Consider the following 23,606-nt stretch of genomic DNA (forward strand, 5'->3'; position numbering starts at 1 on the left):
CATATATAAGAAGAGTTTTGATGTGGTGGAAGTGGTACAAAGAAGAATGGAAGTGTTTTCCAACATTTTAAATGATTGAACAATTATAATTTTGTGATTGTGAGAATGTGTATAAAAACAGTAACAATGAAGAATTTTACCGTATAGTATCTGTATGAATCATGGAGATTGCTATGTGATAAACTTTGCAGTTGAGAATTTTATGATAAATTAGGTGCAGAGTTTAGTGATCCAGTAATCAAGAAAAGGAATGCTCATTAACTATTTGAACTAAAATGTCATTAGTGACTAATCTTTATTGAGAATCTGTTGTTAGTAGACCTTGTGTTACTCTGTCAGTCATCCCCCTCCATTCTGTCAGTTTGAATGGGGAGCTATGCACAGAATAAGCAGTAGCAGAATGAAAATCAGAGAGTTGTTTTATGAGTAGGTGCCCAAGGGAAGGGTGCAGTTGCTGAAACCTCCTACATTACCCCTAAATCTAAATCTTGGCCTCAGCATGCTCAGTCATATTTTTATTTTGGTGTGTATGTTGGTGAGGGAGAGAAATGAAGCCCCTTGTCATCTCCTATTGTAAAATTTTACATGGTGATATAATTCTGTGTTTAATTATTCTGTATCCCTCAATAGATTTGTGGGGGACAGGGACTCTAGTTTATCTTGCTCACAGTAACAACCACTGGTACTTAGCTTGTTCCCTGTCATGGGACGGGTGTTAAATTTATAAGGAATAATTGAGAGTTTATCAGGCAGTATAAGGAACAGAAGATAACATGTGGGTACCAGCCTGTGGAAAGGTGGGGAATGTTTGCCTGACATGTTAAATACATTCTTAGAGATGTAGATCGCATTCCTCTGCTCTAGGAAGCATTGTTGGATCTCACTTCATTCCTGTACCAATATTGCACATAGAAAGTATTCTGTGCCCTGGATCCTTTGCTTTATTAACCTTACATTATCATATAGATACCTCCTTATCTCCTCAATACTAGTCACAGCTTTTTTTGATTGCCTGTCATTTGCAAATATTGTGCTAGGTGTTGTATATATTTTATTATTCTATTTAATTCTTTCAGCAACTGGGAACATTAGGCAAATGAATAAATTGAGGCTCAGGAAAGTTTAATAACTTATCTAAGATTGTACATTGCTTTCTTAGCACCTTCCAAAAGCTTGAGGCCTCTTCTGTTCCATGGTGTTTTTTTAACAGGGTACATACTTCAGTAGAATTTTTATGCTTAATGAAAGTCTTCTATACTTTTTTAAAGATCTTACCACAATTCCATTTTTTTTTGTTGTTGATTATTTGATCAAAGGGCCATGTAATTCTAACACTTCTTGAAACATTGGAGCTGAACAGTAAGACTGGTGAAATAGCTGACTTTAAATATTGCGTTTTCAAGGCTAAAAATGAGTGTCTAACTTACTGATTCATTGTATGATAAACTAATATTATAGAACTGTTTTTATATAGAGCAGACAGAAAAAGTTTTATAATTGCTCTGAGAAAAAAATATACTTATTCAAAATGTGCTAAGCATTCCAGTTTTGATGCTTCAACATGGAGCTGTCCCCTGTAGCCTTGGAGACCATAACTTCACAGTGCTTGTTTTTAAAGTAAGGTTTTCTTTTGAATGTAAGCAGATTTTGATGGCAGAAAGAAGTTCTCGTGTGGAATTATTCTGTGGAGCCATTTGAATAAACTTGAAACATTGTTTATGCATAAATAAATTCACCACTCTGAAAAGTGTTCTGACAAGGCACGGCATGTGTTGGCGTCTGCAAGTCAGCCTGTACTGAGTTTTCACTACCCACAAGAAGTGGTGAAAACTACCTCCGGTATAAAATAAATGGAAAAGGTGAAGTGTTGGGATTTCTTCCCCTCTCTTCTCCTCTCCTCTCCTCTCCTCTCCCCTCCCCTCCCCTCCCCTCCCCTCTCCTTTCCTTTTGTTTCCTTTCCTTTCCTTTCCTCTTTCCTTTCCTTTCCTTTCCTCTTTCCTCTCCTTTCCTTTCCTCTTTCCTCTCCTTTCCTTTCCTCTCCTTTCCTTTCCTTTTTCCTTTCCTTTCCCTTTTCCTTTCCTTTCCTTTCCTTTACCCTTCTTTCCTTCCTTCTTCCTTCCTTCCCTCCCTCCCTCCTTCCTTCCTTTCTTTCTTTCTTTCTTTCTTTCTTTCTTTCTTTCTTTCTTTCTTTCTTTCTTTCTTTCTTTCTTTCTTTCTCTTTCTCTCTTTCTCTCTTTCTTTCTTCTTTCTCCTTCCTTCCTTCCTTCCTTCCTTCCTTCCTTCCTTCCTTCCTTCCTTCCTTCCTTCCTCCCTCCCTCCCTCCCTCCCTCCCTCCCTCCCTCCCTTCTCTCTCTCTCTCTCTCTCTCTCTCTCTCTCTTTCTTTCTTTCTTTCTTTCTTTCTTTCTTTCTTTCTTTCTTTCTTTCTTTCTTTCTTTCTTTCTCCTTTTAACCTTTCCTGGGAATTCATCAAAAGTTTGTTTTCAAAATTAATTTTTTGGTGAGACATAGTTAGTGTGACAGAACTATAAATGTTGATGTTCATTTTATGTTTTGGGGGAGTTTGTTTCTCCTTTTCCTTTTTTCAATGCTGTTTTCCAAATAATTTGTATGATCATTTTTTTTTCCACTATGGCCATCATTCATGTGTTGTTTTCATTCAGCAGATACTTATTGCTCTTCTAGTTATTGTACTGTTATGTGCTGGAGATACAAATGTCACATTATGACACCAGCCTTCAGGAGATTTTAGTCTAATGTGTTAGTCATACAACTCATACAACTATGCACACAGACATAGTATGTTAAAGGCTCTGATAGTGTCTCATGCTTGCCTCTTGGGAACACAGGGAAAAGAGACCCCCAGGTAGTCATGGGAAACTTCCTGGAGAAAGTGATACCATCTTTCCTTTTCTCCCCCAAACAAACTTACCCCCCAATTCCACCTGGCATATTTTTAAAAATTAAAGTGAAATCTGCATACAATTTTTAAAAAATCAAATTCTAAAATGAAAAGTAAAAGTTCTTGTTCAACCCTCCCAACGTTGACCCAGTCACAGTCCTTAGTAATAACCACCTTTCACACTTTCTGTTTTGCCTTATGATGGTTATCATTAAAACGTGAAACAATGTACTTTGTTTCTTTTATCTAATACATAAACGTTAAATGTGATTTGGCTTTGGACAATGAAAGATGAGGAATTTACTACATTTATAATACCTGCCACCTTCTCTCTCTCCCTCTACCTCTGTGTTTTTGTTAGCTGTCTCATTTTTACATTATCAAGTTTAAAAAAACTTTACATGTTGCTTTGTTGTTGTAATCGGCTGCTGTGCTTTATCTATAGGATGACTTTAAAAGTTGAGCCACAGACAAACACCCTTCATAATATTTTCATAGGTAGAAGTAGTGAAATGTCCTCACACCAGAAGAATTTCCCAAGAATCAAGGTCCAGTGGTCCAATGGATGGTTTGTCTTTCTTTTTTTTTTTTCTTTTGTTTCTCATTGGATATGTGAATTCCAACCTTCTCTTTGAATAACATTTAGTATGGTGCTTGAAAATTCAAACAGAATACTGCCTCATTTATTTGGCAATATCAATTTATAACAGCCAAACGGTAATCCAAAGGTTAGAATTAAAAATCCACTAAGCAAATTGGAAAGGAAGAACTCGAATTATCTTTGTTTGCAGATTATATGGTCTTTTTTTTTTTTTTTTTTTTTGAGATGGAGTTTCGCTCTGTCACCAGGCTGGAGTGCAGTGGCACGATCTTGGCTCACTGCAACCTCTGCCTCCTGAGTTCAAGCGATTCTCCTGCCTCAGTCTCCCAAATAACTGGGACTATAGGCATGTGTCACCATGCCTAGCTAATTTTTTGTATTTTTAGCAGAGACGGGGTTTCACCATGTTGGCAAGGATGGTCTCAGTCTCTTGAGCTTGTGATCTGCCCGCCTCGGCCTCCCAAAATGCTGGGATTACAGGTGTGAACCACTGTGCCCAGCCCAGATTATATGATCTTATGTTTGGAAAATCCTCAAGACTCGACCAAAAAACTGTTAGAACTGACAAATACATTCAGTTAAGTTACGGGATACAAAATGAACATATACCAAAATCAGTTTCTATATGCCAACACGAACAATCTGAAAAAGAAATCAAGAAAGTAATCCCATTCACAATAGCTACAAATACAATTAAATATCTAGGCATTAACTAAAGACGTGAAAGCTCTGCAATGAAAACTACAAAACATTAATACAAGAAATCGAAGCAGACACAAAAATGGAAAAATATTCCATGTTCATAGATTTAGAAGAATTAGTATTGTTGAAATGTCTGTTCTACCCAAAGCAACCTACAAGTTTAGTGCAATTTCTACCAAAATATCAATGACATTCTTCACGGAAATAGAAAAAAGAAAAACTCCTAAAATTTATATGGAACCACAAAATACCCAGAATAGCCAAAGCTATCCTGAGCAAAAATAAAAAAACTTCAGGAATCACATTACCTGACTTTAAATTGTACTATAGAGCTGTAGTAACCAAAACAGCACGGTACTGGCCTGAAAGCAGACACATAGACCAGTGAAACAGAATGAAGAATGCAGAAATAAATCCATACATCTACAGTTAACTCATTTTTGACAGAGGCGTTAAGAACATACATTGGAGAAAGATCAGTCTCATCAATAAATGATGCTGGGAAAACTAGATATTCAAATGCAGAAGAATGAAACTAGACCGTTGTCTCTTGCCATATAAAAAATTAAAATGGATTAAAGACATAAATCTAAGACCTAAAACTATGAAACTCTTAAAAGAAAATATTGGGGAGCTCTTCAGGATATTGGAGTGGGCAACAATTTTCTGAGCAGTACCTCACAAGCACAGGCAACCAAAGCAAAAATGGACAAATGGGATCACATCAAATTAAAAAGCTTCTGCACAGCAAACAATCAATAAAGTGAAGGCACAACCCAGAAAATGGGGGAAAACATTTGCAAACTACCCATCTGACAAGGGATTAATAACCAGAATATATAAGGGGCTCAAACAGCTCTATAGGAATAAAATCTAATAATCTGATTTAAAAATAGCATAAGATCTGCATAGACATTTCTCAAAGGAAGACATATAAATGGCAAACAGGCCTATGAAAAGGTGTTCAACATCACTGATCATCAGAGAAATGCAAATCAAAACTACAATGAGATATTATCTCACCCTAAACTGGCTTTTATCCAAAAGATAGGCAATAACAAATACTGGTGAGGAGGTGGAGAAAAAGGAACCCTTGTACACTGTTAGTGGAAATGTAAATTAGTACAACCACTAAGGAGAATAGTTTGGAGGTTCCTCAAAAGAGCTAAAAACTGTGCTACTGTATGATGTAGCAATCCCACTGCTGGGTATATAGCCAAAAGTAAGGAAATCAGTATATCAAAGAGATACCTGCACTCCAGTGTTTATCACGATAGCCAAAATTTGGAAGCAACCTAAGTATCCATCAACAGATGAATGGATAAAGAAAATGTGATACATATACACAATGGAATACTATTCAGCCATTAAAAAAATGAGATCCTGTTATCTATAACAACATGGATGGAACTGGGGATCATAATGTTATATGAAATAAGCCAAGCACAGAAAGACAAACATCACATGTTCTCACTTATTTGTGGGAGCTAAAAATTAAAACAATTGAAGTCATGGAGATAGAGAGCAAGAAGTATGGTTACCAGAAGCTGGGAAGGGTAGTAGAGCAGGGGGTGGTGGGGAGGAAGTGAGAATGGGTAATGGATGCTAAAAAATAGTTAGAAAGAAAGAATAATACCTTATACATGCTAGCACAAACAGGATGACTATAGTAAAAAATAATTTAATTGTACATTTAAAAATAACTAAAAGAGTACAATTGGATTCTTTATAACACAAAGGATAAATGCTTGAGGTGATGGATACCCCATTTACCCTGTAATTATTATTACTCATTGTATGCCTGTATCAAAATTTACCATGTAATCTGCAAACATATACACTTACTCTATGCCCACTAAAATTAAGAGTAAAAAATTTAAATAATAACTCCATAGTTACAAAAAAATCCACTAAGCAGCAAAAACATCTCATACCTAAAATGTTCTACATTTTATGCCTAGGAAGAATCCATAGGCCTCATTTAGAAGCTGTTTACTCTTATTTTGTGTGTCATTCTACAAATCATGGTCTAGTCTCCAAGTACATAACATTAAATGTTATAATTTAGTAATGCTACAGGCAGGCACATTAAAAGCCCAAGAAATGTCATGTGGGAACCTCATAGAGAAGAAAGGCAGTCTGTGCATATCACCCTGAATGTGCCTGATCCTGTCTGATCTCAGAGGCTAAGCAGGATTGGGCCTGGTTAGTACTTAGATGGGAGAGGAAAGGCAGACAAAATATTAAATGCTGACTATACAATGTAAAAGGTATTATGATGTAGGGCTGTATGATACTGGGCATAATGGTGCTCTAATGATCATCAGCCTTTACAAAAAGAATCATTATTTTCATTGTACAGTGTCAGAAGACAGGGAAGTAAGTAGTCATTGAGGATATATTCCTATCCAAAATGGTTAAATTTTGAAAAACTGTTTATACAATTAAAAAAGGTAAGTGTATGATACAGTTATCTGGAAAGTTAATTTGTGTGGGAGCTCTTCTCCGAGGTTAGTGGAATTGTATATTTATTATCACATTTGTGATATGAATGGGAATTGCTTTATTAGTTACTAAAAACTCAGTCTCAACAAATTAGCTATTGTGTGACTTATTACTGGGAGGCAGCTGTTGACTTTATTGTGAAATATGTCAGTTAGGAAAAAAAGCAATCTCTCTCTCTTTCTGCTATATCAGTGGATTGACCATTATTTCCACAGATTAAAAAGACTGGATAGTCTGCCACTGGGGACAAGTGAATATGCTTCCTTGTGGAAGAGTCTTGGTTTGGTACCTTAATACTCCCTGCCTTTATTTCTTGAGTGTTTTATGTCTTTTTCCTTGGAAATATTTCCAAACCTAAAGAAACATTATGGAAATGGTATAAAGAACTTCCCTGCCCACCGGCCCCCCCAACCCCTGTTTGAAAGTAAATTAGAAAGATGATCCCTCAGTACTCCCGAATAAATCATGGATATTTTCTACAAATACGAACATCCTTCTAGATAACCATAGTATGCCCATTAAAACCAGGACATTAACCTTAACATGCTACTGGCATCTCATTCATCTGCCTATTCAAGTTTCTTCAGCTGTCTCAGTGTGCTTTATAAGTAAAGGATTCCATCTAAGACCACAAATTACATTTACTTGTCATGTATCTTTATTCTCTGTCAATCTGAAATAATTTCTCAGTCTTCCCTTAAGATTTTTGAAGATTTTTAGACCAGTTAATTTGTAATGTTTCTCAATTTTGGTTTGTCTGATGTTTCCTCATGAAGAGATTCAGGTTATGCATCTTTGGAAGGAGTAATGTGGAAGCAATATTGTATTGTTTTTGCATCCTGTCAGAGGGGACACATTTTGATTTGTCCTATTGCTAGTGATATAAACTTTGAAGCCTTAATTAGTGTCTACCATGTTTCTCCTCTGTGAAGTTAACCTTTTAGACTTTGCAATCAGGAAGTATTTGTGGGGAGATACATTTTCAGATGATGTAAGTATCTCATTTTTTAATCAAATCTCTGTGCACTAGTTTTAGCACATATTGATGTTTCTTGGCTAAATTAATTTTTTAAAATGATAGCTGCCAAACGGAATGGTTAATTCAGTGATCTCTTCTACATTTATCAGTGTGACATTTTGATACTCAGATCACTCCAGATTTGACCATGGGAACCTCTTCAATCTGGCTTCTGTATTCTTAAGATATATTTCCATCACTCTTTGAGTATGCCCTTACTTTCTGGCACAATGTATTACAGGTTCATATTCCCTTTGCCCCTGGATTAGAATTACTCATTTCTCTAAGGAGTTTTGTTTTGTTTTAGTACAGAATAATAATAATAATAATAATAATAACTACTGATGATTGACTTAAACATTTCTGTTTTTTAGAGACAAGGTCTTGCTGTGTCTCCCAGGCTGGAGTGCAATGGCCTGATCACAGCTCCTCAAACTCTTTTGCTCAAGGAATTCTCTCACCTCAGCCTCTTGAGTAGCTAGGACTATAGGCTCAGGCCACCACACCTGGCTAATTTAAAATTTTTTAGAGATGGGGTCTTGCTATGTTGCCCAGGCCGGTCTCAAAGTCCTGGTCTCAAGTGATCTTCTGTTCTCAGCCTCCTGAGTAGCTGACAGGCCACCAAGCTTCAGTTAATTAACTTTTAAAGCAATTTAAATATTAAGAAACGTTTTTAGACCGGGGGTAGTGGCTCACTCCTGTAATCCCAGCACTTTGGGAGGCCGAGATGGGCAGATCCTGAGGTCAGGAGTTTGAGACCAGCCTGGTCTCAAAAACCATGATGAAGCCCTATCTCTACTAAAAATACAAAAATTAACTGGGCATGGTGGCGGGCACGTGTAATCCCAGCTATTCAGAGGGCTGAGGCAGGAGAATCGCTTGAACTCAGGAGGCAGAGGTTGCAGTGAGCCAGGATCACGCCACTGTACTCTAGCCTCAGCGACAGAGTAAGACTCTGTCCGGGGGGGAAAAAAAAGTTTTTATATTTGCCAATATAGTTACCATTTCTGGTGCTCTTCATTTCATTTATTTTCATCTGGTATCATTTTGCTTATGTCTGAAGTATTTCCTTTTGCATTTCTCATGGTGCCTTTCTACTGGTAATTGAACTCTTTCAGTATGTCTGAAAACATCTCTATATCATCATAGTTTTTGGAAGATGCTTTCATTGAGTTTGGAAATCTAGGTTACGGGTTTTTTATTTCTTTTAATTCTTTAAAGATGTTTCTCCACTGTTTTCTAGCTTGTATTGTTTCCAGTGAGTCTTTTTTATGTAGTGTGTCTTTTTTCCTTGGGCTGCTTCATTACTGTTGCAAGGCAATTTGATTCTGTGTACCTTGGCATAGTTTTCTTTGTGTTTTTCATGCCTGGTATTTGTTGGTATTCTTGGATCTATGGGTTTGTAATATTCATCACATTTGGATATTTTGCAACTATTAATTATTCAAGTATTATTTTTCTATCTTCTCCTTCACTATTTTCCCCTTCTTGAACTCCGTCTAAATGTATATTGGACCTTGAGAAGTTGTGCTACCGCACACTGATGCCTTTTATTTTGTTTTTGTTTTAGTCTTACTTCCTCTGTTTTTCATTTTAAATAGTTTCTGCCCAAATGGTCACTGACATTTATCATCAGGTTTACATTTTTCCTGTAAAAACTAATTTGTTCATCCTTTAAAAAATACGTGTGTATAGGCTGGGCGCGGTGGCTCACGCCTGTAATCCTAGCACTTCAGGAGGCTGAGGTGGGTGAATCATGAGGTCAGGAGATCGAGACCATCCCGGCTAACACAGTGAAACCCTGTCTCTACTAAAAATACAAAAAATTAGCTGGGCGTGGTGGTGGGCGCCTGTGGTCCCAGCTACTCGGGAGGCTGAGGCAGGATAATGGTGTGAACCTGGGAGGCGGAGCTTGCAGTGAGCCAAGATGGCGCCACTGCACTCCAGCCTGGGTGACAGAGCAAGACTCTGTCTCCAAAAAAAAAAAAAAAAAATTGTGTGTGTGTATATATATATATATGCATATGTATACACATACACATATTTTTCTCATTTCAGACATCATGATTTCCTTTTTTGTTTTTTTCCAGTCAGCTTTCTCAGTTTAAACAGACATTGTGATTTTCATCTCTGAAAGTTCAATTTGGGTTTTTCAAAAATTTTCAATGTCACTATATGCTCAGTCTATTGTCTGGCTTTTAAACTTATAAATTATAGTTTTAATAATTGTTTTAATGGCCCTGTCTACTGATTCTATTATCTCTAGCAATTTTGCATCAGTTCTGATGATTTTGCTGCTCATTTTGGATTGTATTTTCCTGCTTCTCTGCATATATGGTCATTTTTAATTGGATGTCAGGCACTGTAAATTTTACCTTACTGTTTGTTGGATATTTTTGTGTTCCCATAAATATTCTGGAAACACAGTTTTGTTACTTGGAAAAAATTTATTCCTTTCAGTTCTTGCTTTTACGCCTCCTCAGCCTGTACTAGAGCAGCACTGAGTCCAGGATTAATTTTACCTACCCCTGAAGCAAACCTCTTCTGAGTACTTTATTGCGTGACCCATCAGTTATGGGCCATACTCTGACTGTCAGGAATAGGCCCTGTTCCTGGTCCTGTGAAATCTCTTCTTATTGTTTCTTCTGTCTAATCCTTTTAGGTTGTCCTTTTCCTGGCCTTGGATCATTTCCTTAGATGATTCACTGATCAATACTCAGCTGAATATTTCAGTGTGACCCCCTGCAGATCTCTGGAGTTCTGTGTGTGCAGCTCTCTCCTTTAGTATTGTGCCCTGACAACTCTCGCACTTATTGCTTCCCTGGACTCCCAAATATTTCTCCTCTACTCGGGTAGACCACCTTATTCTGTTGGGATCCCCATCCCTACTCCAAAGCCTCGAAACTCTCCAAGCATTAAGCCAGGGCAATTGTAGAGCTCTCCTCATGGGTTTCTCTACTCTCAGATGTTACTACAAGTTGTCTGGTGGCCAGTCTTAAAATCTATCATCTTATATGTTTTCCTAGGTTTTTTTTTTTTAGTTATTTCAGGTGGGATTAAATGCAGTCTCTGTCACTCTATTTTGGCCAGATGTGGCATAAATTTTGCTGGTTCTTAACATTTTGATGTCCTGAAGATCATTTTAGTATCTTCGGGGTAAATGAATTTTCTCTACACTGTAGTGTAAGTTGTGGACCATACCTTGCTACCTCTGTATCATTTTTTTTGTCCTCTTTGTTCTTGTTGAAACTTGAACCAGTCTTATGGGAAGCTGACTATGGGCCAGGCAGAGTAGAATGGGAGTTAGATTCATATGATCTGATTCCTTCCCATAGAGAACTCAGAACTTAGAGTTACATAATATCCTCTAAATCATAGCTCTTAAATTGGTAGAACTGAATTTTGAACCATATCTTTTGGCCTTCCCATTGAATATCTTTTTCATTGTAGCAGTGTCTTTGTATAATCCCCTATGCATGTGCATACATAGACTTACACGTATACATACACACACACATACACACCCTATATAACTCAGGAAGCCTCATGAGCATATAGTCTAAAGTTTTCACCCTCTTCAGATTGCTTTTTGCTTATCAGTGATGCAAAGGCTTGGGAGGCATTTGAGAATGTGTGAAGCTGGTAATGAACTGGAGGTCCAATGGAATGAAAAGGGAGGAAAAAGGAGAGTGTGGTGTTTTATTTTTTGGAACAGACTTCAATAATTGTAATTACTAGTATGCTGGTAGAAACTTGCCTTTGGAGACACTGTGGTAATTTTGATTTGTGTCCAGTTAAAACTGCAACAAAACTGCCAATACAGAAAGAATTCTGTGTTTGCTCATTTTCTTCAGATAGTAGGCCAAATGGAGAAATTCGTTAAGCCAATCCTGAAACACTATACCAAAAACTTAAATGAGCAAATTTAATCACATGTATTGGCAATAGGGGATTCCATGAAAATGTTTCCACTTCTGGCAGCAACTTTTAAACTTTCTAATTTCAGTAATAAGGCTATTTGCATAGCTCTAAACGTAGCAGGCAAATGGTACAAAGAAGACAAGAAGACAGTGTGGTGTAGAGTAAGAAGGCAACTGGAAATTAAGAAACTTGGCCTTTTAGTCCTAGCTTTCTGACTGGCATAGCTTTGAGACATTGGACAAGTCAATGAATCTTAACTGTGGTTTCATTTTCATATTTAAAACGAGAGCACTGAGTTAAAAGACTTCTAAAATAACTCCTAGTACTAACATTATCATGGCCTTTGACTATAAAGGTGTCCTTAAATAATAGTCAGTTTTCTAGTTATTTCTGGAACTAATAACATTTTAAAAAAATGCTTTACTATACCGTCACATTTTCTGTTCTACTTAAAAGGTCATTATCCTGTTTGATTGCCTTGTAATTCACAAAAATTTAGCCCAGATTAATTTTAATGATTCCTAAAATACCAAGTCCTCTAGCAAAGGTGGAGATTTGCCATTATTGAGGATATCCAGTGATGGTACCACAAGTTTTATGGAGAACTCCCCAAGTGCTTTGGACAGTGGCATTCTTGCTGGAATAAATATGTAAGTTGCAAGGGGATAGTACTAATTAGAATCACTGCTAATATTTGAGTACTTATCAAGTGATAAAACTAGATGCTTTTGAAGTATTTATCAGAATAAACCTTTGAAGAATGTACGATTTTTATCCCCATTTTGCAGATGAAGCACAGAGAAAAGTCAGGTAATTTTCACAAGTTACTGATGAATTTTTGATTAATGGTTAATAAGCAACTGAGCTGGGATTTGAACCATCACAGGCACCACAGCCTACCTTCCTAACCACTACATTATACTATCTATTATATTTATGAAATTCAAATGTATCAAATTGCCTGATTTATTTCTACAAGTAGACATCATTAATTGTACAAATTCTGCCTTCAAAAACAGTCCTATTACTTTATTATTAAATTTTCTCTCAGTCTGAACTGTTTGTTACGATTCTGCAAAAAAAATGAGGCTGTTGTGCCAAAGTGTTTTCAGTAATATCTTTAATAAGCACATTGTTGAGTTCAGCTGGTATTTTGTAGCAAAATTTTCTCAGTGAAGGAAATAGTCATTCATTGACTTACACTTGAGAGCGAACTGTAAACTTACACTTGAGAGCAAACTGCCCTTCTAACTTTGCTTTTATGAGCTACTCAAAGTCTGTGTAAACCCAAGGATGTGGATGAAACCAACTGTTTCTGTTCCGATTCTTGTTGTTGTCTGTACTTCTCCATATCTTTATTATTAATTTCCCTGGAAATTAGAACTTTTCTAAAACTATAAGATATTTAGAAATCTTCAAATGTATTTTCCTTTCTATAAAGCCTTCTTTAAAGTTACTCATTATTACAGGTTGAACATCCCTTAGCCAAATTGCCTGGGACTAGAAGTTTCTCGCTTTTTTTTTTTTTTTAATTTTAGAATATTTGCATTATATTTACTGGTTGAGCGTCTGAAATCCCATATGCTCCAGTGAGCATTTCCTTTGGAGGAAATGTTGATCCACTTGTTTATGCTCAAAAATTTTTGAATTTTGGAGCATTTTTGAATTTTGGATTTTCAGGCTAGGGATGTTCAACCTGTATCACCATATCTGACATCCCCCGCTCCAACCTGATATTGTTTCATTTGGTACAAAGTTTCAGAATAAAATTAAGGAAATGTCATGTTTCCACAGTTGAGTTCTCTGAAAAACTTCTTCTTACAGTGAAAGTCATAGTCCAGGAGAACTTTAGATGCAGAACTTCAGGGCCAGGTGGAAAGCCATTATGAACTCTTGCATTGGCTCTCTTATGATTGTAAGCCTGAAAGTACAGAATCCTGGAAAAGGAGGCCTCTCTCTGCACCCATGTAATTTTTAAAAAGGAGAGAATGATACAAAAGGGGCTAAAGCTTGATCATAAAAGATCAGGGCAATGAAAACAAATGATAATGAATAACAAGTACTAAAAGTAAAAATGCAATGCATTTTAAAGAGATGGGGTGCCAATTATAATTCAGTTTTGAATACTACATTGCAAAAGAACTATTTTTAAAAATAGTTAAGGGAAAAAAATATCTGAATTGTTGAATAATTTCCCCCTATTTATTCCTGGTAAACTTCAATCCCATCTTACAATCCCATTCTAAGTTCTTGTGGAGTGTGAATATCAGCAATTTTCTGACCTTCAAAGAGGAACTTGAATAAATTCATTGGCGCTCTGTGTATTTTTTGATAGTATGATTCTTTGAGTTTCTTGGGATGTTTCTTGGTCGTCATTTTTACCTTGCAGTGAACCTCACTATTGTCCTATCTAATGACTTTGAATAAAGTATATTTTTTTTCTCTCTTGTCCCTGAAGTCCCTGGTGGAAGCTTTTGCCTCTTGTTTAGACATGGTGATGGGGGCTTTTCTTTCGGATCTCCACTGGGATTTACAAATCCATGCTTTTTCTCCACAGCTCACCACTGCTTTCTGTTAAGATGTAAACAAGTCTAATAATTTCTTTTTCAAATGCCGTTCTGATGAAACCTGAGTAGTTAAAAAGTACTATTTAAATTACAATCTAAAAATTACACAATTGTTAAGTATGTATTAAATGCTTGCCGAGTGTACAGCTGTTTATCAGACGCAATACAGGAGAGGATACAAAGGAAGAAGACAAGAAGTGAATTGTCTAGTTGAATAAGATTTAGCCTGTGGAAGAATTAGTGTCAAGATAAATTTATTCAAGTGCTGAACTTCATGGTACATATGCTTACTGGATAAAATAGCACGCAAGGTACTTAGTATCCTTAGTTTATGAGCCTTAAAACAGATTTAGAAAAAGGAAGAGCCAACTGGACACAGTGGCGGGCACCTATAGTCCCAGCTACTCGGGAGGCTGAGACAGGAGGCTCACGTGAGCCCAGGAGTTCGAGGTTACAGTGAGCTATAACCTGCATATCATACCACTGCACTCCAATCTGGGTAACGGAGCAAGATCCTGTCTCTAAAAAATAAGATAAAAAAGGTCCCACCTCCCAATACTGTGACAATTAATTTCAACATGAGTTTGGGTGGGGACAAATATTTATACTATAGCACCCTAAAATCATCATGGCCTACACCCTCCCACCCCCACTTTGGTAGCATTTTTAGTTTCTTTGTAGTTATTGATCTATTCAGGGTTTCAACCTCTTATTGAGACAATTTGATAATTTATAGTTTGCTAGAAAATCATTCACTTTTCCTGTTTTTTTAAAAAAATTTATTGGCCTAAAGTTGTATGTAATATTCCTTTTATATTGTAAAAATCTTGTCCATGTCTGTAGTTTGTTTTGTTTATTGTTTCTAATTCTGAAGTGCTTTTCTGTGTACTTCCTCAAGTGTGTTTATTGTATAATGAATACATTTTAAATTAAACTTGCTAAAATGCACATGGATAGTATTATGAAAAAATCTGGGAATGATTTAGCTTGCTCTTATGCCAAATGTGGTTCTTCTTGCCTGAAATGAGTTAGTTGAGATGTAAATTGGAAATGCGAAGAGTTGATTATTGTTCTATAACTGTTGCTGCATCAGTGTTGTTAGTTTTTGAGGGTATGCATATCCTTGTTAGACTTGATGCACTAATTATCACATGCTTTCACACCACCTACAGTCTCCTCAATAGGACTTTCCCACCCACAATGCTATTTACTTTTCCATGAAAGAAGGTTAATTTTATAAGTATTTATAAGTGATAGTATTGTCTTATTTGATGCCATTAGCATGAGATTGTGTTCTTCCCAACTATGTGCATGGTCTAGACGGAGGAATGTAGAAGCAGGCTTTGGGTAGACTCCTGGTCTTTTGGGAAACTATCATATTTAATAAATCCATCAACAAGTGTTTGAGTGATTCCCATGTGCTTTAGACTGCTGTAGGTGCTGTAGAGATGCAGATAATTTATTAGGCATTTAAAATCTACAGCACTGTAGCTCTGATCAACCTTTCCAGCCTGCCTCTCATGATACTGCTCTTGTGCCCTCTTTGTTTTATAGCACACAACCTACTTTTCTGTTCTGAACATGTAATGCACTCTGCTTCCTTAATGACTATTAAAACTATTCCCAATACCCTAAACAGCAATTCCCTTGCATACAGCTATGAGTCTTAGCTACCCTTCCTTCATATTGGAGCTTAAATCCTGCCTCCTTTAGTGAGCCTTTCCCAGGAACAAGTTATCTCAGACTAATGTATCCATTTTGCAAGGGTACTTAGATTTGAAGATACAGATAACCTCAGTGATATGTTGGATAAGGTATGTCAGGATAGCTTTGGGAGCAAGATGAAGAAGTGTAAGCTAAATGACAGAAAAGATAGGTCGATTGGTAACTATTTGATGACTTGCTATCTAAAGGGAAATTTTTAAATGCATGGCGTAGGGCTCTGTTTTTGACCTGGTCTTTTTCAACATGTCCATTCATTTGATTACTTACCTGCTTATTCAAATGTTTATTCAGTACTGCATGCTGGAAACTATGCAATATGCTGGGTATACAGTGGTGATCAAGGGAGACATGGTTTTTCCTCTTGAGAATACCACAGTCTAAGCCTTTGAACAAAAATATAGAAAATTGACTAAGCTAATGCAGTGGTAACGTGGTACTTATAGAGATGGTGATTATTGCATAACAGAATTAGTAAATAAGATCTCTTGGGACTGGAAAGAGAGAATTATATTCAGCTCATCTTAAATTTTAAGATGGAGTTTAATTGTGAAAAGAATATATAGTCTTATACTTGAGTCCTAAAACCAACTGTATGAGAAGAGGGAGGCTTGACATATGGGCAACAGTCTGAGTAAAAAAAGATACAGAACCTTTAGTCAGTAGTCAAGTCAATATTAATAATCAGTGAGATATGACTGCCAGAAAATATTGGATTATTAAATTGATGGACATGTAGTATCTACAATGAGAAATGATCAATCTTTTCTGGTTTACAAACATTAAAAAATGTTCTCAAGGCAGTTTCCCGGGAGTTTTTCTATTCTTGATATACATCTAAGAAAACAGAAATTATCACTGAATAAATTGCACTGAATATTGCATAGAATCTGAGAAACATAGAATCGGAGAAATCTTAAAATAATCATTTTTAATTCATTGGGCGTCTGTTGTGCTCTGGGGGGTTAAGAGAAGGGTGAGATGTGCCCCTTCATATTTCTGAGGAAGGAAAGGGAGTAATCTTAATACAGTCTGTTACTGAAGACCTGTATATGCAAAGTACTACAGGGAAGCTCAGGAGCACAACAGTACTAAAGTATAGGCCTAGGTTTTCAAGGAGTGTAGAATCCACTGCTGGAGAAAGCCAGAAAACAAATGATTACAGCATGATATGAAGTCTAGATGGAGCATGCTCCCAGTGCTGTTGAGGGAGACCACCACCCTTACCAAATATTAACTATTCCCGGACTCCTACTTGAGTTCTTCCTCTTCCAAAATGAATTTGTGGGTCTATTTTGTACCTAGAGGTGCCTAGTCTTTTTGCATTGCAGCCCACATACATGACATCTCTTGGTCAGGCCTCCAAATAAGTTTAAAGCTTATTTATTTGCCTTGAGAGTAAAGCTCCTTAGCCTAATATACCAGGTTTTCATAATCTGACCTCTGCCTGCCTTTTTACCTCATCTCTTGCCATCCTCTCCCATAGGACCTTGTGCTCCAGCCTTTCTAAGCTGCGTACAGTTCCTGAAAATGTTAGGCTACCTTTTTTTTGTACTTGTTTTTGCTTTTGTCTGGAATATCTTTCTCCCTTTTTATCAAGCTGATTCCTACTTTTCCTTCTAATGTTGGCTCAGTGTTTACCCCCTCCAAGAAGACTTTTGCTTCCACTCGACCCCACCCCAGAATAGATGCTCCTTTTTTATGTTCAGCCCTTATCCGATACATGCCTGTACGGTAGCCTGTATAATGCTATTATGATTGTTTACAAACAAATTTCTCTACAAAGTTTGAGCATTGTGAAGATAATGCTGTGATCTCTGTATTTTTATTACCTAACAGAGGGAATGGTGAACATTTAGGCCTTTAATAAGTGTTTATTGCATGAATATGTAAATAAGTGGTATATTTCTAGAGAGCATAGACTGTCTGCAATGTTTTTTTCTCTTAACACTAGACTCAGTATTAGCAACATAGAAAGTGCTCAATGTGAAGACAGGATGAATGAATAAATTTAAAGATACGTTAACCATCATTAGATAAGGAATTAGGCTAAAGATTTATAATGTGCAGGTGTTATTTTGACTAATGTGATAATGTGCTCAGTAAATGGAATCATGAAGAGATGACTTTGAAAGAAAGATAATTAATATTTGGAATGAAAGAATGTATTAGTTTTTGATTGCTGGATAATAAATTACCACAAATTTAGTGGCTTAAAATAATACCTGTTTTATTGTCTCATAGTTTCTTCTTTAGGCCGGAAATTTGGGAACAGCTGACTTGGTTCTCTGCTTATGGTCTCATGTGGCTGAAATCAGTGTCAGCTGCGCTGTGTTCCTTTCTGGAGCTCAGGGTCCTTACTTAAGCTCCCATGGTTTTTTGGCAGAGTTCACTTCCTTGTGGTTTATAGGACTCAGCCTCTTGTTCTCTTGCTGATAGTGGTCTGAGGGCCGCTGTCAGTCCCATAGAGGCCACCTGCAGTTTCTTGCCACGTGGCCCACTTTATAGGCCCTCTCGTGCTTCAAATCTCTTCTTTCAGGAAGGGCCAGTCCCTTTTTTAGTGCTTACCTGGTTAGAGCAGACCTACCCTCTGTATTAGTCAGCTTGGACTGCCACAACAAAATACCAGTCTGGGTGGTTTTAACAACAGACATTTATTTTCTCAGAGATCTGAAGGCTAGAAGTCTGAGATTAAGGTGCCAGCACGGTTCAGTTTCTGGTGAGGGCTCTCTCCCTAGCTTACAGATGACCACCTGCCTGTTGTGACTTCACATAGCCTTTCCTTCTTGCATGCATGTGGAGAGGGAGAGATCTTTTTCTCTTCCTGTTCTTTTAAGGCCTCCCTATGACCTCATTAACTTTAATTACCTTCTGAAAGTCCTGTTTCCAAATATAGTCACATTAGGAATTAGGACATTTCAACATGAATTTGGGACGGGGGATGGAGGGATACAGTTCAGCCTGTAACAGCCAGCTCATCTCCCTTTTGGTTAACTCAAAGTGAACTGATATGTGACCTTAATTATAGCCCCCCAATTCCTTCACCTTGTAAAGGAACATTTCTGGGAGTAATATCCTATGGTGTTCACAAGTCCTGCTAATAACCAAGAGGAGGGGATTATGCAGAGAATGGGAATCTTGGGGTGACATTTTAGAATTCTGCCTACCCCAAAGATAGTGGGATAAAATGCAGCAGCAGATTTAGTTGAGATACAAGTTATATTGTGAATGGAATCGTAGAATAATGGAAGAGAAAAGCACACAGCAACTGATATATAAGGGTAGGAATACTGAGCTTGGACACACATATTTGGAAGGTTTAACCTAAATAATGTATCTGTGAAAAAGCACTTTGGAAACTAAAATTATTTAACATGTAAGGTGTTACTGATGCCAAGGTTTGTGGGGAGATGGTGACAAGATTAGCTTGGGAACGATGGGTTTGTGGGTGGGAAATCAGGAAGCAGTGAAGACCACAGGCTTTGGAGTTAAAGAAACCTGGGTTTAAATACTGATTCTGCCACTTACCAGCTTCGATTTTCTCACAGGTAGAATGGGAATATTTACATCTATGGATTTTTGTGAGAATTAAATGAAATATCCATTTCAAGTTTTTAGCTTAGTGCCTGGCACATAGCCAGCACTAAATAAATGTGTATTCATTCACCAACGAATTATTAAATAAATATATTCTATGTGCCAGGCACTGTATTAGGCCTCAGGTTTCTGGTAAATATTAATACTATTATGCCTGAGTTCGATTTCATTGGACTTTGAATTGCCAGGCTAAAACAACAGAGTTTAATGTTTATTTAAATAGCCCTGGGCTGTTTTCAAGCAAAGAATAACATCTAATCATACGTTTTTTAGAATCTGTGATTATTTGGTGCGAGTACATGGTGGTTTTTTTCTTTTGTATAAAGAGCCCAAATTTGCCTGTAGTCATTCTAATTATTGATACACTAAGACTTAAAAGATCTCCATACCTCTTACGTCATTGTTTTGATTTTTTGAAGGACACTATTGAAATCTGTGTTTTAGGAGAGCATTCTGATGGCAGTGTTGCAGATGGGTTGAAGAGGGCAGAGATTAGTAAGGAAGGCCTTTTATTAATGCTGAACCAGGGTGCTTACAGTGGGAGTGATGAGAAGGAAATTATGTGGATAAGCGCATTGGGAAAGAAGAATCAATAGGTTTAGGTGAGCGAACACAGGAAGTATGAGTGAGGGAAAAGGCAGCACTAGTATACTGTGATGTCAGTTCTGGAGCACTGCAGTGATTCATGGAGCAGATTTATTTGATAAAATTTATTTGAATAGGTGGATTTATTTGAATAGAATTATTTAAAAAATGGACAATGCATTTAGTGTGGAAAAATGTAGATCACGCCTTTCAGACACCAGAAAAATCCTTTTATCATCGATGGAAGATGTTATCAACATGACTAGAAGTACACGTATGTTAATTACCCATAGATACATAATGAAAGGAACTGTGTATGCAACCACACACTAGCTATTAGAGGGCCTAGAGTATCTAAAAGGTTAGTGTCCATTAGAGAAGAAGAAAGATAAAGTGGTGAGGTACTAGATGCATTAGCATGAATCTTTGAAATTGTCAGTTTGTGGATTGTGATATTTCTAGCTGTCTCTAAGGAAATACAGTTTTAGATGTGTATAAGGCAGTCATTCTGGATGCTGTTGGGGAAGATAAACTACAATTAGTAACTGAGCAAATGAAGAACAGGGGTTCTTTGGTACTAAGTACAGAATAAAATTGAGAAGAATAAGAGTTGAAGCTAAGAAATCAGTTAGGGCTATTGGCTAGGTGGCAGTGGATCTGGGGTGAGGTGAACGGATTTGAAATGGCTTTAATTAAGTACTTGCTGCTAAATATGTAGAAACTGTCTAGGCCTTAGGTTACTTGATTTTTGTGACACTGGTCATTCCTCCCTCGAGATGTGCTGTTCCTTTAACTGCTGTCATACCAGCTCTCTGAGCTGTCCTTCTACTTCTCCCTGGATATTCTAGTTCAGAATTTTTTGCAGAACTTTTTTCTCCCCAATTTCTTAAATATTGATGTTCCTCTGGTTTCTGTTCTAGGTCCTGTTTACTCTCATTCACACAGTCTTCAGGGTGATCTCATTCACTTTCATAGCGTTCATAACCATCTGTGTGCTAATGATTGCCACATTTTTATCTCTGGCCAAGATCTGTCTCCTGAGCAACAGATCTTTATATTCAACTCATATTCAGCACATCCTCTTGGATGTTACACAGGCACCTCCAACTGTAAATAGAACTTTCTTCTCGAACTGCTCCTCCTGTGTTCTACATTGCAGTAAATAGCATTGCCATTTTTCTGGTTCCCCAAGCCATACACCAGCAAACATTCTTTTCTTTTTCTTTGGCAGTATAATTTATATACAATAAAAGACAGATATATATATATACACACATACACACACACACACACAGTTTGATGAATTTTAATAAATATACACACCTGTATTGTCATCGGTAAATCAAGGTATAGAATATTTTCATTATCCAGAATGTTCCCTCATTTGCCAGCGTTCTGACACCCTCATTCCCATCCTGGGACACTTTTCTTACTGCCTCATCATTTATTAGTTTTCCCTGTTTTTGAACTTCTTGTAAGTGGAGTCATACAGGGCACTCTTTTGGTTTCTGGCTCCTTTTGTTTAACTTACAGTTTTTGGAATTTATCCATATTGTTGTATAGATTAGTAGTGTATTCCTTTTTATTGGTGAAGTGGTATTTCCTTCTATGAATATACTACAGTTTGCTTATTCATTATTCTGTTGATGGATATTTGGATTGTTTCTACTTTTTGGCTATTATAAATAAAGCCGATAGGAACACCTTACACAAGTTTTTTGTGGTCATGTGCTTTCTCTTTATTTATTTATTTATTTATTTATTTGATATTTTAGAGACAGGGACTCAATCTGTCACCAGGCTTGGAGTGCAGTAGTGCAGTCATAGCTCATTGTAACCTCAAGCTCCTGAACTCCAGGGATTCTCCCTTCAGCCTCCCACGTAGCTGGGAATGGGTGCGCACCACCATGCTTGGCTAATTTAATTTTTTTAGTGACGGGGTCTTGCTGGGTTCCTAGGGCTGATCTCAGACTCCTGACATCAGGTGATTTCTCCCACCTCAGCTTCCCACGGTGTTGGGGTTACAGGCGTGAGCCACCGCACCCAGCCCACATTATACCTGAGGGTGAAACTGTTGGCATATACAAGAGGTGCATATTTAACTTGTTAGGTATTGCCACACAGGTTTCCAAAGTAGTTATATATTTGTACAGCCCCTCCAGCAATGTTGGAAAGTTCCAGTTGCTCTACCTCTTGCCATCATTTGGTATTGTCAGTTTTCTAAGTTCTAGCCATTATAATAGGGCTTGTAGTAGTGTATCATTTTGATTTTGATTTTTAATTTTACAGTGACTAAAGATATTTGCACCATTTCATGTGCTAATAGCTCATTCTTATATCTCATTTTTTGAAGTGTTTGTTCAAATATTTTGCCTATTCTGATTTATTGGGTTGTTTATATTTTTGTTTTTATGTAGGAATTCTTTATGTATTTTGGATAGAAGTCCTTTGTCAGGTGTACACACACACACACACACACACACACACACACACACACACACCCTGAGTGTTTTTTCTGTCATGACTTGATGTTTTCTCATTTTCTCAATAGTGCCCTAAGGAAATTTTTGCCTAGTTCAAGTTCTTGAATATATTTTCCTATGTGTTATTTCAGAAGCACTGTAGTCTTAGCTTTTACATTTAGGTCCCTAATCCATCTCAAATTAATCTGTGTGTATGAGGTGAGGTGCAGGTTAAGGTTCATTTATTTCCTATATGCGTATTAACTTATTTCACTGCCATTTGTTGACAAAGTTTTCTTTTCCTTATCAAAAAATTGAGTATGTATCAATGATTCTTTCTACATATATATATATAAATTTTTTTTTTTTTTTTTGGAGACAGAGTTTCGCTCTTGTTGCCCAGGCTGGAGTGCAATGGTGCGATCTTGGCTCACCACAACCTCTGCCTCCCAGGTTCAAGCAATTCTTCTGCCTCAGCCTCCCGAGTAGCTGGGATTACAGACATGTGCCTCCATGCCCGGCTAATTTTGTATTTTTAGTAGACACAGGGTTTCTCAATGTTGGTCAGGCTGGTCTTGAACTCCCAAGCTCAGGTGATCCACCCACCTTGGCCTCTCAAAGTTCTGGGATTATAGGCATGAGCCACCGCACCCAGCCCTGAATTATATTTCATTGATCTATTTGTTTAGTTCTATGTGACTATTGCTGCCTTACTTACTGTAGCTTTATGATAGGTCATAAAATCTAGTAGTGTAAGCCCTCCAGCTTTTTCCTGCTCCGCCCCCCCAACATTTTCTTATTGTTCTAGGTCTTTTGTATTTGGATATCAAGTTTAGAAGCAGTTTGCCAATTTCTATTAAACAAAAAAAACCTTTTGGGTTTTTGATTGGGATTGCTTTGGATCTAGATCAATTTAGGGAGACTTGACTGCTTAATAATATCACGTCTTCCAATCCATGAAATGGTGTATGTCTCCGTTTATTTAAGTATTCTTTAATAGCTCAGCAGTGTTTTATGGTTTTCAGT

General features: G+C 37.1%; 1 protein-coding gene across 12 annotated transcripts in view; it reads left to right on the plus strand.

The window, feature by feature from the left end:
* UVRAG (UV radiation resistance associated) overlaps positions 1-23,606 on the plus strand; it is a 329,617-nt gene that overhangs the window by 118,386 nt on the left and 187,625 nt on the right. The gene's annotated exons all lie outside the window — the stretch shown is intronic.

This window comes from Macaca mulatta, chromosome 14, assembly GCF_049350105.2.
Source record: "Macaca mulatta isolate MMU2019108-1 chromosome 14, T2T-MMU8v2.0, whole genome shotgun sequence".
In the NCBI taxonomy this organism is placed as follows: domain Eukaryota; kingdom Metazoa; phylum Chordata; class Mammalia; order Primates; family Cercopithecidae; genus Macaca; species Macaca mulatta.